Source organism: Aricia agestis, chromosome 18 (genome assembly GCF_905147365.1).
Source record: "Aricia agestis chromosome 18, ilAriAges1.1, whole genome shotgun sequence".
NCBI lineage: Eukaryota > Metazoa > Arthropoda > Insecta > Lepidoptera > Lycaenidae > Aricia > Aricia agestis.
Genome location: NC_056423.1, coordinates 8,535,055 through 8,550,848, shown reverse-complemented (window position 1 = coordinate 8,550,848; position 15,794 = coordinate 8,535,055). Strand labels below are relative to the sequence as shown.

The following is a 15,794-nucleotide window of genomic DNA, read 5'->3' as shown; positions in this document are numbered from 1 at the left end:
CAAATTAGTACGAATTACTAGACATGAATTATTATTGCAAACAGAGTGACCATTTTGCGATTTTAAAAAATATTATAATATTGTGACGACCTCTGTGGCTCAGTGGTGAGCGCGTCGGTAGCTCAAGCCGGGGGTCGCGGGTTCGAATCCCGCCGACGGAACAAAAAGTTTTCAATGTTCCCGGGTCTGGATGTGTATTAAATATGTGTATCATATAATAAAAATCTTAAATATATTTCTGTTGTCTGGTACCCGTAACACAAGTCCTTCAGGTACTTACCACGGGGCCAGACTGACGTGGTGTGAAGCGTCCATAGATATTATTATTATTATTATATTATTGTGATTCATAATATGATTCTCCAAAGTGACTATTTTAGCCCCGCTGACCGCAACGTGACTCGTAGATGCCATGAGCTGCATTTCTAAATTTCTATTGAATTAACAGACTTCAATTGTATGAGATGTCAATTGTAATGCAAGTAAATAAAAAAAAGGTAATACTGAAATTTAACAATTCTATTTATAATTTAAGGGACAACAGACCGCAACGCGACGCGTAGATTCATTTTCTAAAAGAAATGCATCTACGCGTCGCGTTGTGGTCTGAATTGACCCTAAAAATGCATCTCAAGATGTCTTCGCGTCACGTTGCGGTCTGAGCTGACCCTTACGATAAAAATATGTACCTACCACAAAAAACACGTGATACAGCGTCCACGAGTCAGAAGTGAAACCTCTGTCCAAACTCTTGACGGCCTCGTGAGTCGTGAGTCGTGACTCAACATTAATAATAATAATAATAATAATAATAATAGCTCCCACACCGGTTTCGGTGACGGTGGCCGGTTTCATTGAAACCAGGCCAGGTACGCAGGAGTAATTTCTATAGTGCCCAAGTGTGTGCGCAGTACACAAGAGCACTCTCTATTCCTTTACTCTCATAACCCAGTGGGACGGAAGACCGACACGACTGGCGAGAGATTAGGCGCAGGACCGACTTTTTACATGCCCATCCGACGCATGGATCATCTTACTTGTCAGACAATCAGGTGATCAGCCTGCACTGTCCTAACCAAACTTGGAAATAACATGTTCCCAACGCGGGAATCGAACCCACGACCTCCGAGTCAAGAGCCGCGCTCTATACCACTAGACCACGGAGGCGTTAGTGACTCAACATTATAATTATATCGAGCCTCTTTAACGTGACGCTATGAAATTTTACCATCTACACACATGAAGAAGTTTCACAAAAATCTCATTAATAACTGGTAAAATCCAAAAATGGTTCATCTAAGCGGGCCCCCTAGACGAGCAATTTTATTGCGCATTATCACGTATTGCGTAATATTATTGACCGTCCAGGGTTGATATCGAACATTGCTCGCCTTCAGTTTAATTGTCAAATAAACTGTTCAATAAAATTGACAATACAATTGTTCGTCTATAGCTATGTCCACACTGTGCACATTCATCTTCAATTTTCGTCATCAACTTTCATATTGGCGCATTCAATAATTGAATGCGTCAAGGAACGCAACGCCAACATTGTCATTTTTGTTTTTTGGATACGGTCAGAGGGCATGCGTTGCGGGCATGCCTCACGGTCGTTGTTGACTGCGCTATAACGCATGCCGCATGCATTGACGAACAGGAAAAGGCACAGTGTGGACAAAGCTAATCGTCTACAAAACACTATCAGTGACGGCAAACCAATGACGCGCGTGTCAGAAGTGGCACGCGACAAAAAAATTTGAGCATGCTACTGATCACAAAATTATGATAGTAATTATTAGAAGGAGGAGTTCTGGCCGATTGGAGTCGTCTACAGGAGGTTCCGAGGACGACTTCCGAATACGTCGCGCCCCACGTCGCAGACAATACGTGATTAGTGTTTTAGTGTTAGTGTTAGTTTTTAGTATAATTGTATGTACCTATGTTAGTCTATAAGGTATTTATAATATGGGCCAAGATGCCTTAATTAAATAAATAAATAATTATTCTACAAAAGCGCCAAGTTAGGCTTGGGACATTATATTTTTAAATACGCATCAGGATTTCAAAGAAAAATATTATGACATCACTAAAGAATTCTACAGAAAAGTGGCACGTTGACAAGAAAAAACAAATCCCTGCACTATACGATCTTTCAAGATTTCTGATAAAAAAGATATTTCCCACCAAAACTTTAACAATCTGGGTCACGGATGTACAGTCCAAGTTCTCGCTAATCGATTATATAAAGTATCGAGAAGGCGATTATGATAAAACATTTAGAAGACTATGTGAGATGTAGACATGGCATAGAATATTAAAAAAAAACTTTTTTTATTTTATTTGAATTGAGGAGTAAGAACTAATAACTATTCTCCTCACTCCTCACTCCTCAATTCAGAGATCAGCGGGTTTTTGTTAAAACTTATAATAATAATAATAATAAAAATGTTTTATTCTTCACACAACAGGAACTTACAAGATAATTAGGTACATGAAATATTATACTCAATAGCTAAATCTTTGTGTGAACTGGAGCCTAAACTAGGTGACCCTGTATTTCAGGACTCCAGGTTCCACCCGCAGATACAGTAAAAGGTGTTCGCGCGAGTGTGTGTTCGTGTGTGTGTGTGTGTGTTTGTGTGTGTGTGTGTGTGTGTGTTTGTGAGTGTGTGTGTGTGTGTGTGTGGGTGGGTGTGTGTGTGATGTTTGTATATTATGTGTATTAATATTTTTATGTAAGTAAGTAATATATTTTGTTATAGTTTTATATTTTTATAAGAATAATATTATATTATTAACAATATACATACATATACTTAAGTCTTAATACATGATATTATGATAAATACACATATTATATGGAATATTATACTAATTTATAATTTTTATTAGGTCTTCTGATTCATTGTAATTTAGTGTAAGGAGCCATTTTTTAACGAGAGTTTTACATTTGTTGCGTGTTTTGTCGTAGATATTTATTAATTTATTTATTCTATTGTAGATATATGATGCAAGGAAGGATATATGACGCGTATAAAACACAGTTTTGTGTTCAGGTATACTGCATACCTTATCTGATCTTCGTTTGGTATGTATATCAGGATCATATGTGAGTTCAGAGTGTTTGTATAATGTGACATTTAGAATATACAAACGTCTGATCGATAAAACTTGTGAGCATTCGTAAAGTTTGCTGGTGGGATATCTATACGGTTTTTTAAAAATAACTTTGAGTAGAGACCGTTGTGCGCGTTCAACTTTTATCATTTTAGTTTTACATGCGCCTCCCCAAGCAGTAATACAATAGCCCAATATAGATTGAGCTAGTGCGAGATATATAGTTTTGAGTAGTTGAGGTTTGGCGATGTCACGTAAGTTTTTAAATACCCAAATTAATTTTCGTGTTCGTGCTGAAAGCAGATTGATGTGAGCATTCCAGGACAGAGCGTCATCAAGCTGGACACCTAGATATTTAATCTCACGGACTTTTGCCAGCGTTAGGCAACTACATGAGGATAAACCGGATTCGATTCCACAGGTATGTGCTTTTAAGTTGAAGGTGGGCGCAGGTTTAGTCTTTTTTGTTATGCTAAATGTTAAATATTTTGTTTTTTTAATATTTAAAGTAAGAAAGTTTTTATGTAGCCAAGCTATAACATTCCTGAGTCCTTTCTCAGCATTTCTGCGTGTTTCTGCCCAGGTCTCTCCTGTAAAAGTTAGAGCAGTATCATCTGCATATGAGTAAATGTTTATTATTTACTTATGTTGCTTGGATACTATCATCCAAGTGTATGCTCAATACACTTACATTTCCTGCAGCTGGTCTACTCTTAATTTATGATACAAATGATCCAGGTTTTTCTTGCTAAACTTCTATAGCATATAATTCAGAAAATAATTTCATCAATAAAATATAATAATAATAATATCCATGGACGCTTCACACCATGTCAGTCTGACCCCGTGCCTGTAAATACCTGAAGGACTTGTGTTACAGGTACCAGACAACGGAAATGTATTTAATTAATTTATTTATTTATTCTTTATGCACAGAGTTACAATCATACATTTAAAAGTTATAATAATGCAACGGTGTACTTATCTCTTTAAGAGATCTCTTCCAGCAAACCTTATAAATAGTGGATGTATTTGTCATAGATGGGCCATGTACACAAAGAGACACAAAAAAAAAGGTAAAAGAGAAGAAAAAACAACATAAACTTATGCTAACTTAAACACTTACAAACTAAAACTAAGTTACAATATAGATAAAATAATACAAATAATAAAAACTTACATAAATACGCAAAATACAATATCATACTGAAATACTATAAATTATACATATTTTATATACTAATAATGAATTTAATACTTTTATACTATACATATATTTAAGTTTTATTATTATATCATACACATATTTAATACAAATCCAGTCCCGGGAACATTGAAAACTTTTTGTTCCGTCGGCGGGGTTCGAATCCGCGATCCCCGGCTTGAGTTGCCACACACTCTACCAATTGAGTCACAGAGGTCTTCACAATACACAACACTAAAACTTTGATTAAATTAATTTTTCAGACAATCTTTCTTAATTTTTTACATTTTTTTACAAACATCTGTCTAACCCACGACTGCATCTCCTTTATCTCCAGGATGTTAACTTACCATGGGAACCCTAAGAGATGATCTCAAGGAGCCCAAAAAACAAGCGAAAAATGTTTCTGGAGCCGTAACAATTAATGATAGCAAAATGGTGACTTTCCCCATCTACCCATTTCCTACATCATCAGTAATGTAGATGACAAAATCGATAGCAGGTGGGCCATCACCGCTGCATTATACAGCAAGACACTCGCCACATGTAATGTCCGCTACACACGTTACGATAGAACTGCACAGTTTTGTCACATCTGAAATACATTAACATGGGTTTACATAAAAGTGTTTCTGACTAAATTAGACCGATTCGTCTACTTTAGGTCTTTAATTAATAAAAAAAAACTTCAAAATAGTTTTTCAGGTAAGGATTAAACGGAGAAAATAATATTAAATAATAGATTGCTAGGAAAGTGTTAAATTAGGTGCGACAGAAAAACATATTTTGGTACACCTTTTTTTTTTTTTTTTTTTTTTTTTTTTTTTTTTTTTTTCACGCAGAGAAATGCATTAACGCATTCGACGCAGGGGATGGGGACTCCCGCTGCGGATATGTGGGGCTCGTCGCGGCGAAGATGGTATGTGCCGCGACCCTACCCACTAAAACTCTGCGACGCTCCTCTCGCCACCCAAGACGAAGCCACGGGCACGACACACCCACCGCAACTCCGTCAGTGGCCGTCCGACCTTTGTCAGACCACACTCATTTGGGGGCGCTTCTCGCCCGGCAGGCCGACAGAGGCCCCACTTGGGGCTTGCTTGGGCTCTGGTGTCACGATGCACGGAGCGTTTTGTGCATCGTGACCCACTCTGGGACTCGAATTTGATGACGGCGTCCCCACGCCGCCACCACTAAGATTTTTTTTTATGAAAGAAGGGGGCAAACGAGCAAACGGGTCACCTGATGGAAAGCAACTTCCGTCGCCCATGGACACTCGCAGCATCAGAAGAGCTGCAGGTGCGTTGCCGGCCTTTTAAGAGGGAATAGGGTAATAGGGGAGGGTAGGGATGGGAAGGGAAAGGAATAGGGGAGGATAGGAAAGGGAATTGGGCCTCCGGTAAACTCACTCACTCAGCGAAACACAGCGCAAGCGCTGTTTCACGCCGGTTTTCTGTGAGAACGTGGTACTTCTCCGGTCGAGCCGGCCCATTCGTGCCGAAGCATGGCTCTCCCACGTATGATTTTTATTTGTAACAATAAATGCAACTGAATTTGTATAATATTACAGTCTAAATAAAGAGGCTATTTTTATAAGAAATGAATGAATGTGTAAGAAGCTTTTGTGAACGTGTGCCAATAATTTTACTGAATACTTGTAGTAGTATATCTACACACACTACTACATCTACATCTGGTAATGCGATCAAACTGTACAGTTATATCGTCTGAAGTAGACGAACCGCTGTTTACATATTTCATTACATTGCTTTCAATTTTATTTTCAACCATTAACGGTTAAATTGCTAGTCGCCTTTCCACAAATGCAACTCTTAAGGTTGATTATATTACATTATGCATAGTCTATTTTGTTCGCAACTTCTTTGCGGCGACATTATAGCGTGGAAACCGCGCATATTTGGGATAAAAATAACTAATGTCATTTCGCGGGAACCAAAGCATCTTCATACATTTCGACAGAATCTGTTTATGTCTGAAGATGTAAGACATAGAAACATTTTTCCATGTTTTAATAAAAACTACTCGTATTAGTATGGCTTTAATGTAATCAAAATCAAAAATCAAAATTGTTTTATTTCTGAATAAAAAAGAATATTTTCAGAATGTCCTACATGATGCCTACCATCGGTTTGGGAACTAACCCGGCCAATAGCTACGCTTTTACTTTTATGCATTGTTACATAGTATATTTTAGTCGGATAGTTTAATGAATTGGACTAATATGGCGTACTAATAAAAAAACTACTATAAAGACTAGATTTTTACTTAAAAATTAGCAATTTTTTATCCCTAAACTATCTAAAACTTTATTGAAATGGGATGCGTGCGGGCATTAGTTTAACAATAAACAAGTTTAGCGCGGATTAGCATATAGATTAGTTACGGCTGTCCGCTATTGTTATATTCATGATATTGTAATGAGAACAGGCTGCTTCATTTTAATTGGTAGCAGCAAGTCTAGTTTTTGATAACCAATCTAACATATTACGGCCTAAGAGCCAGCTTTGCAATCAGAGGAATCTAATATTTTTGCGACTTAGGTATGTTCGATTGATTCATTTATTTTATTTTACTTGAAGTATAGTGGCTTATTTATTCCAAGCAATTCTTAAAATGCATTTCACTGCGTTAACAAAAAAGTTGGATGGACCATGATTGCGAAGCTGACTATATACTGTGCACAATCAAGGACAATCAGAGACGAATATACCACTGTATACATTCGTCTTATCAGATTAATATAAAAAATCTTAGTAGTAGGATGCTTGGCGGAAAATATAATTTTTATCACTTTTCAAAACTACGACGACACCGCGCCTTTGCGCGAAAAGAAGAGCTTTCTGTGATTCGGTCCCAAGCGGCGAAAGAAATATTATTCGCAAAACATATTTAATGTATCGAAATTTAAGAACGATATACAGAATATTTAAATATCGGTCATACAAATATACCGGTTCGATGGCACGTATTACGAAGTTTTCACGGACCGCTGCTTATTCCTTTTCGGATACGACGTTAAATTAGTTGAAAATATTTATAACGTAGGTGCGTCGTCAACCTTTGACCCTTTGTGTGCCTACCTGTGCCAATTTTGGCACATTTGAAAGGTTTTTTGACGTCCACGCTTCTGTAATTGTGTAGTCAGCCATGAAAATAAATAAATTACCAAATGTTATGTGCTAATTTTACTAAATGTGATAATAAAAGTAAACTAGACGCTTGCTTTGCTCATAAAATTACCGCTGAAGTAGAAGAAGCTATATCTGCCGGACAGACAGACAGACAAGTGTCAAAGTGGAGACTACGATTATGGCAAACGTAGCGTAGGGCATTTTTTTAAAGTGATAAACAGTGGACGGATGAGGTGGGCAGTGGATGAATGAGGTCTAGATAATGATTTTTGATCGCCGGAGAAGCCTACAATGGTCAGCAATGAGCGGTGATAGGCTGATCATGATGGTCAATTGCTTATAGTTTTTTTTGACGAAAATAATGTAGTTTTTAGAAGGTTTGAAATGACTTTTGGTCTCTGATAATACAAGTAAAAAGATAAATTACAATGAATTTCACATGTACTATCAGAGTAGTTGATAACGGACCCGCGTAATTTGGTTGACTTATGCCAAGCCCAGATGTTACATCACCATAAGCATTAACTTGGCATAATCCGACCAAATTACGTAGTTCCACATTGCCTATGAATCAATGTATGATGGTACTGAGACACTAAAAACGTTTTCATGCGATATATAATGCTGTTTTAAACAAAAGTTCAAATTGATTCTCATTACATGGACAGTGGCTATTTCTATCCAGTGCATTTTAAAATGCACGACCTGTGGCCGTTTGTCCATTGTAACGTCACCGGAACGTCATCGATAAAAATTGAAATAAAATGCCACTTTATGATCTAGGCTATAGGTTTAATTTTACTCTGCGCTAAACAAAGAAACAGAGCTATTGGTCGCTAGACCAATATCGGTAGAAAATGAAACCTATAATAGGTCAGGGATGGCGAACAAGTGGCACGCGTGCCACCAGTGGCACGAGAGCACGTCGTCACTGGTCTCAAAACTAGTATCGAAATTATTTTAACCAATAATGAAGGTTAAAAATCCTCCTCTGTATAATGAACACCAAAGGCAAATTTTGAAATACGCCTATGCGTATTTCAAAATTTGATTCTATAATCACAATAAAAATATTAAATGGTCCGTGTATGACTTAACTGAAGAAAGGGCACATTAATACGAAAAGGTTGACCATCCCTGGCCTAAGTCATATTTGATTTTTGTCGGTGACGTCCCAGCAGAGTAGACAGAACAAGGCGTACCTCGACTTCAAAAAAACGGGCGAATCTATGTAGTACGTATACATTTACACAAGCATCTTTCTATGTCGATAAGTGCCGACTGGACGTCAAAAAAAAAGAGTTCTGCTGTCATGTATCACACGTCTCTTTTTACCACGCAGTGTTACTGATACTGACATCTCGCTTGCTCAGGCCTTTGTTTCTCTATTCCGCTAGGTATATTAACTTTATGCTCTGGTCCCAGTGACGTCGGCGATGGACCAACGACCTATCAGTCCATGTCAAACGGCCAAGCTACAATTTGCCAGGTGGCTTCTGCCTGTACATTATTGAACAGATCGATACACGTACCTGTCGTTGATTCAGTACACCTGTTCCAACACTTTTGCTTTTGTTTTACAAGAAAATTGTCTTTGAAAGTATCGATTTCATTTTGTTAAAAAAGTAAAAAATGAGTATGCAACTTGACATTTTAGTGGTTGTTTTGTTTTGCCCGTAGTAGAATGATTTACCCAGACCCGGCTGAATTTTATTTATGATTTGAATAAAAAAAAACTTCACAAATCTATTGTACTACTAAGATAGAATCATTTTACTGCGGGAAACCACCATTAAAATGTCACGTAGTATATGGACGCTGTTAAGGATTTCTGTACTAACCCACAAAAAAATACGTATTGAGTTATGAATTCACTTATGATCTTTAGATGATTTAGATTTTAGAACAAAACTGCATTCAAAATTCAACAAATAAAATTGTAGTCATAGGTATATTCTTATATCTTATATGTATATACAATATGTTTTATGTGTTAATCATAATATTATACCGAAAACCAAACTTATGTGATAAAGTCCAAACGACGAATCTATTTATTTACTCATTGTCAAAAATATGAAATGCCACCATCGAAGTTCAACAAAACTGGTGGTGTTGGTGTATACGGAGAGCGGCACGTTGTTCTTAATGAGGACATTCCGGCACGAGACCTCGCACTGCTCCTCCTCGATCAGGCATTCGTCAATCTTCACCATGTAGATCTTCGCTTGGAGTTCCTCTTCGAGCTAGAGAAAGAGAAGTAGAGTTGTTACAAAAACAAATAGTTACTTAACAGAGACCATACTTCATCCTGATTCCTGACACAACTAAAACATACATAATATGAGACACGTTTGTGATCGCTTGTAATTTTCCATCACATGCCAACGAGAAGAGAAAGAACTCAATCGTAAATTCAACGCTTTACACGTACTAAAAGGCATAAGGGTAATGAATAAAAAATGGTAAAAAAAACTACACTAAAGCCTTTTTAAGCTTTAGTGTAGTTTTTTTGTAAATCGGGCTTTGGCCCACCACGAATTCCCACCACTATATATATCCCTTTGATATGATCTCAGGGAGCCCAAGGGAGAGGAAGAAAGGAGGAGGAGGAGGAAGAGGGAAGGAAGGAGGAGAGGAAATAGGAGGAGTAGAAAGTATTCCCATTTTTCTTCCCACTCAAAGCGGGAGACAGCACAAAGTCGCAATGACCAAAAGTAGAAAAAACTTAGGGGGCCATCACGGGAATAAACTATAAAAAATTACATAGCTTAAAAAAGCAATAGAGCAAAGGCAATTTGTGTTGCGCTAAAATTCATTTATTACGCGGGAACCTTACATTTTTTCGGCATAAAAAGTATCCTAATAAGTATGTCCTTTCCTTTTCCTTAAAGTATCTTCATATTATTTTTCAGCAAAAATGGTTCAGTGGTTTAGGGTAGAGGTAACAGACATACAGACGCATAGACGGACAGACAGACACATTTTCGCATTTACAATATTCAATACATGGATATGGATTATATGTAGTTCCTCTCTATATATAGTAATCTGTGCCTGTCCTCTATTCTGATAATGTCAGTTGAGTGGTCTTTAGCAATTGATACGGATTCGAATTGGTCTGGACATGTGATATGGTTGACAGGTAGTATCTACTTATGAATTTGACCATAGACTATAAATGGAGAGATATGTCATGTAACCAGGAGGGGTTTAAAATTCAAGGCCTTACATAGTGTGTATATTTATATTATTATTCTTGTAGCATATACATACATTTGGCATTAGGGTTGATTCAGACCGCAACGCGACGCATAGATGTATTTTTAAATTTTTATGGATTTGACAGATTCGCAAGACGTCTCACGCAATTGAAATCTGTCAAATCCATACAAATTATGCCGCGCCGCGCCTCGCCTCGCCTCGTCGCGTTGCGGTCTGAATTGACCCTTACTAAGCGCGGGTTTTTCACTCTACGGACATCCGTAAAAAGTGCTTGAGATCTGAAGATGTCTTACAGGTACTTGTTAAATCGAACCTGTACTCTAATGTAATTCAAGGACCGATCCACTAAGCCACAGACGCCCATAGTCTTTACTAAACTTCTCAGAGTCCAAAAAAACAGGCTTTCGTTTTTGGTAACGTATTGACGATGTTGTTTAGCTAACGACCGCTTCGTTGCGAAACCGTACATTTTTCCAGGATAAAAAGTATCCTATGTCCTTTCTTGGGACTCAAAGTATATCTTTACAAAATTTCAGCAAAATCGGTTTACTCGTAGCGGTTTGGGCGTAAAGAGGTAACAGACAGACACACTTTCGCATTTATAATAATAGTATGGATTGAAGAATCAGCACCAGATTATTATGACGTAACACATCACACAAAAGCGTTTTAATACGGTTCAAAAGTAACCCAAATACTTTGTTATAACTCAAACGGTTCTCGGTCGTTTGAAATTTCAAAGAGAACGAGATAACCCGGTTCCGTTTGATAAAAGAAATTGCTTTAATACGGCAAAAATACATCCACACAGAGTTTAAATTATATATTTCCGAGATTACTTGCTAAGAACGTAATATTTACTTGGGTTTGGTGAACTTTAGCCTCTGAACACCGCCTTATTGTTTCTTTTACTCACGAATTTTTTTAGGTATCTCATTTCTTAATTTTGTAAAGTCCCAATCACAATTTATTTCAAGCTGCTATTAAGCGTATCAATAAGCGTTTTTTACAATAAAGACAAACCCTTGAAGCAACAAATAACTTCTAAAATGAGTGAACACAACCTAGCGGACCCGACAAAATTTGTTCTTTCACACGTCTTTTATAAAATATTTAATAAGCTGTTTAGTAATAGATTTTTAATTTTTAATAGAATCCGTATGCAATTAATGAAAAATATCAATTGGACCGAATTTTGTATCTAAGTCTTGATTTATTTTCATATTTCAGTTGATTTAATGAAAGTAAAATTAAGGTTTACCATTTATGACGTATAAAAAAACTACTGGCTAGATCTCGTTCGAACCAATTTTCGTTGGTAGTTTTTGTAGGTACATCATATATTTTTTTTAGACTTATCATGCCTCTACTTTAGAAGTTAGAGGGGGGGGGACACACATTTTACCACTTTGGAAGATTCTCTCTCGCAAACTATTCGGGTTAGAAAAAAATGATAATAAAAACCTCAATATGATTTTTGAAGACCTATCCATAGATACCCCACACGCATAGCTTGCTTGAGGCCCAATCCCCTACTCTTTTCTCTTCCCTACCCTCCCCTATTACCCTATTCCCTCTTAATAGGCCGGCAACGCACCTGCAGCTCTTCTGATGCTGCGAGTGTCCATGGGCGACGGAAGTTGCTTTCTATTAGGTGACCCGTTTGCTCGTTTGCCCCCTTATTTCATAAATAAATAATAATAATAACTCGATAAATATACCGACAAGTATACCCTCAATTATCCCCACAGTAATGATCGTCAGTGAATTTCGCCTGCTAGTGCACTTACCGTTAGATGCTGTCTCTCAAACAATTATACCAATTCCCCTGGATCTCAGCTACAGACAAGAGAAAAATAGATGTGTCCTCTCCGCAGCTTACCTCTACTCTCTCTTTACTCTGTTATTTTTTGAAGTTAAACTTCTTTAGGCACGTTGAGAGTAAACTTTCAAGGTCGCGTCATGGCGATACCGTCACGGAATAAGACGACGATTTTGACTAAGGGTCAATTCAGACCGCAACGCGACGAGGAGAGGCAAAGCGCGGCGCGGCATAAATTTGTATGGATTTGACAGATTTCAATTGCGTGAGACGTCTTGCAAATCTGTCAAAGCCTTATAAATTTAGAAATGCATCCACGCGTCGCGTTGCGGTCTGAATTGACCCTAAGGGTCAATTCAGACCGCAACGCGACGAGGCGAGGCGCAGCGCGGCATAAATTTGTATGGATTTGACAGATTTCAATTGCGTGAGACGTCTTGCAAATCTGTCAAATCCATATAAATTTAGAAATGCATCTACGCGTCGCGTTGCTGTCTGAATCAACCCTAAGTTTCACTTCTAAAACGTGTGCTCGGCACACACGCTCTTTTTATTAAATAACTTTTGGATGTTGCACTTTGTTTTTTACTAATTTCGTTTATTTTCCAAAAAAAATCATGAAATTTTGTGTTTCATTTTGAGTGGAAAATAAGCTATAACGGTCCAGTTGCTTTTGTGTTTTAACGCGATTAAATGCGATTGACTTTTATAAATATTTTCAAAAAATTATATTCACTCGAAGCTTGATTTCGACAAAAATATAACCTAAAAATACCAACCAAATTCATGTTTGCACTAAGCAAAAACTTTATTTTTTTTGGCACATCTACTCTAACTATAGTCTATGGCGCACCTCTAACGTATGTATGGGCGTCGAAGTGAACACATACCGGAAATGACGCGCCAGTTCCGCCGGAAGTGGTGTCGGACTGTACCTCAATAGCGCAACTGTTTGCCGATCAAATATCCGGTCAAACGAGGCGCTTATAAATAAAATTGAGAATTGCGACTAAGTTGCATTTAACTTTTAAGACATTTAATTTGCAACAAGTATGCTTCTATAAAGACAATTTATTAAAATGTTCTCATTTACATCCTTTTAAGAGTTCCGTAGTCCACAAAGAATCCTTATACTGCCTTATAGTTTCGGTCTGTCCGTCCGTCTGTCCGTCTGTCTGTCTGTCCGCGGTTTTGCTCAGAGACTATAGGACCTACAAAGCTGTAATTTGGCATGAATACACATATTAATGATGCCGACAAAATGGTACTTCTAAGCTTAAAATAATAATAGTGATGTATAGGGGAGGTCCCTACACATCAAGCGGGGATGAATTTTTTTTTCGCGCCCACCCCATCGTGTGGGGTGTCGTTGGATAGGTTTTTTAAAAATATTATGGGTATTCATAGATCATTTTCTGATTTAGGGATCCATTTGTGAAATATTAAGTTTTAAATTGGAAAAATCGTTAGAGTCCAGTGTCCCCCCCTTCTACCAGCTAAACGGTTGTTTCTGGAAATGTGAAAAAATTCACGGGAGTAGGAAATATGCTGAATTTAAAAGGAAAACTATCACGGCTAAGAAGACTTCATAAGTTATTGAGTAAACTAAAAAAAAATGTATTCGGCGAAGTATTTAAAAGGAACTTTCCGTTCAAATTTCTTTGAAAGTAACTGAGATGATGTTGTTAGTAGTGTGAAACTCGTTATAAATATACATTCATTGACGATATTAAAATAATCAAAAACTAGCTAACTACAGAACCCTATATTGCGCGTGGCCCGACACGCACTTAGCCGGTTTTTATTTTCTTTACCTCCGATAAGCTAGGCCTCCTATGTTTATTGTTCGTCTTTGATTACGATAAACATTACAAAAACAGAAATAAGTTATATTAAGCCTAAACCACAAGTTAAAATCAATATTATTACTTGGCCAAATAAATATACATAAATATTCATATACCATGAACATTACGCGATACCGCTGTCTATCCCAGAGGACCGGTCCTTTTGCGTAAAAACTGTTACATATGTCCGGCCGGCAGTTCCATGTAAACTGCCCTTAGGGACCATAACGGGAATAATTATGGTCTTTTTATGGAAGTTTAAGTGTGTAGGCGTTTACCAATTGAGAAAGTTATAGTGAGTATTCAGTTATGATAAATGATTAGGTTGTTTTTACCCGACTGCGTTGAAAGAGGGTTGGATTTTATTGTGTACGAGCTTTTGCCCGCGGCTTATATAAGTACATATAAAATTTCATCCCCTATTTTAACCCCTTGGAGGTGGAATTGATCAAAATCCTTTCTTAGCGGATGCTCACGTCATATCATCTACCTGCATGCCAAATTTCAGCCCGATCGGTCCAGTGGTTTGGGCTGTGCGTTGATAGATCACTATGTCAGTCAGTCACCTTTGAGTTTTATATATTACGAGCTTTTGTCCGCGGCTTCGCTCGCGTTAAGAGGTATTATTATATACAAACTTTCATCCCCTATTTGAACCCCTTGGGGTTGGAATTTATTAAAATCCTTTCTTAGCGGATGCCTACGTCATAACATCTACCTGCATGCCAAATTTCAGCCCGATCCGTCCAGTGGTTTGGGCTGTGCGTTGATAGATCACTATGTCAATCAGTCAGTCACCTTTGAGTTTTATATATATATATATAGATAGAAGATAGAAGATAGATAGATGATAGAGATATAGAATATAGAATAGATATAGATAATATATGTATGCATATTTCTTTGGAATACTTAACAGTCAGAGCGACAGCAGAGCGCTTACCAGCGGTCCGTCGGGACCGCTGGTAAGCGCTCTTACAAACGAACGGCACTCGTCGACAGCAGTCGACGGTTGCCGTCGACGGCTGCCGTCGACAAGTGCCGCTGGTCTGTAAGAAGCCTAAAATATAAAGTCAAATTTTGGATACTCTTAACCCATCAAGCCCCAAGCGGCAGCCGGCTGCCGCATAACAATTGAAAATCTATTGTGTCTGTGATACCCACGATGGAGGTGCTACTATTGCTTCAACTCGGTGTGACCAGACCTTATTATTATAAGGGATAGTCTTGTATAGTGTAATCGTGTCCCAGATCACATGATTTATGTAACAACAATGCCAGCTGTTAGTTATGGCAGCTTAACTGCCAAATGATGATGATGAATGTATATTGCAAGCACTATAAGCATATTTAATTAAGTTGGTTTTCCGGTTGCCTATTGAGTCTTTAGCTATCTATACTCCACTCGGGCTAACTTGTCGCTAGCG

The 15,794-nt window shown here is 37.7% G+C and overlaps 1 long non-coding RNA gene across 1 annotated transcript; it reads right to left on the bottom strand.

Moving 5' to 3' along the window:
- Positions 1-5,392: 5,392 nt before the first annotated feature.
- On the bottom strand, positions 5,393-14,278 carry LOC121736120. The gene is made up of 3 exons (XR_006036979.1): positions 14,267-14,278; positions 7,330-7,334; positions 5,393-5,478 (listed from the first exon to the last, which is right to left on the bottom strand). It is a non-coding gene; the product is annotated as an uncharacterized LOC121736120 (long non-coding RNA).
- Positions 14,279-15,794: the final 1,516 nt, after the last annotated feature.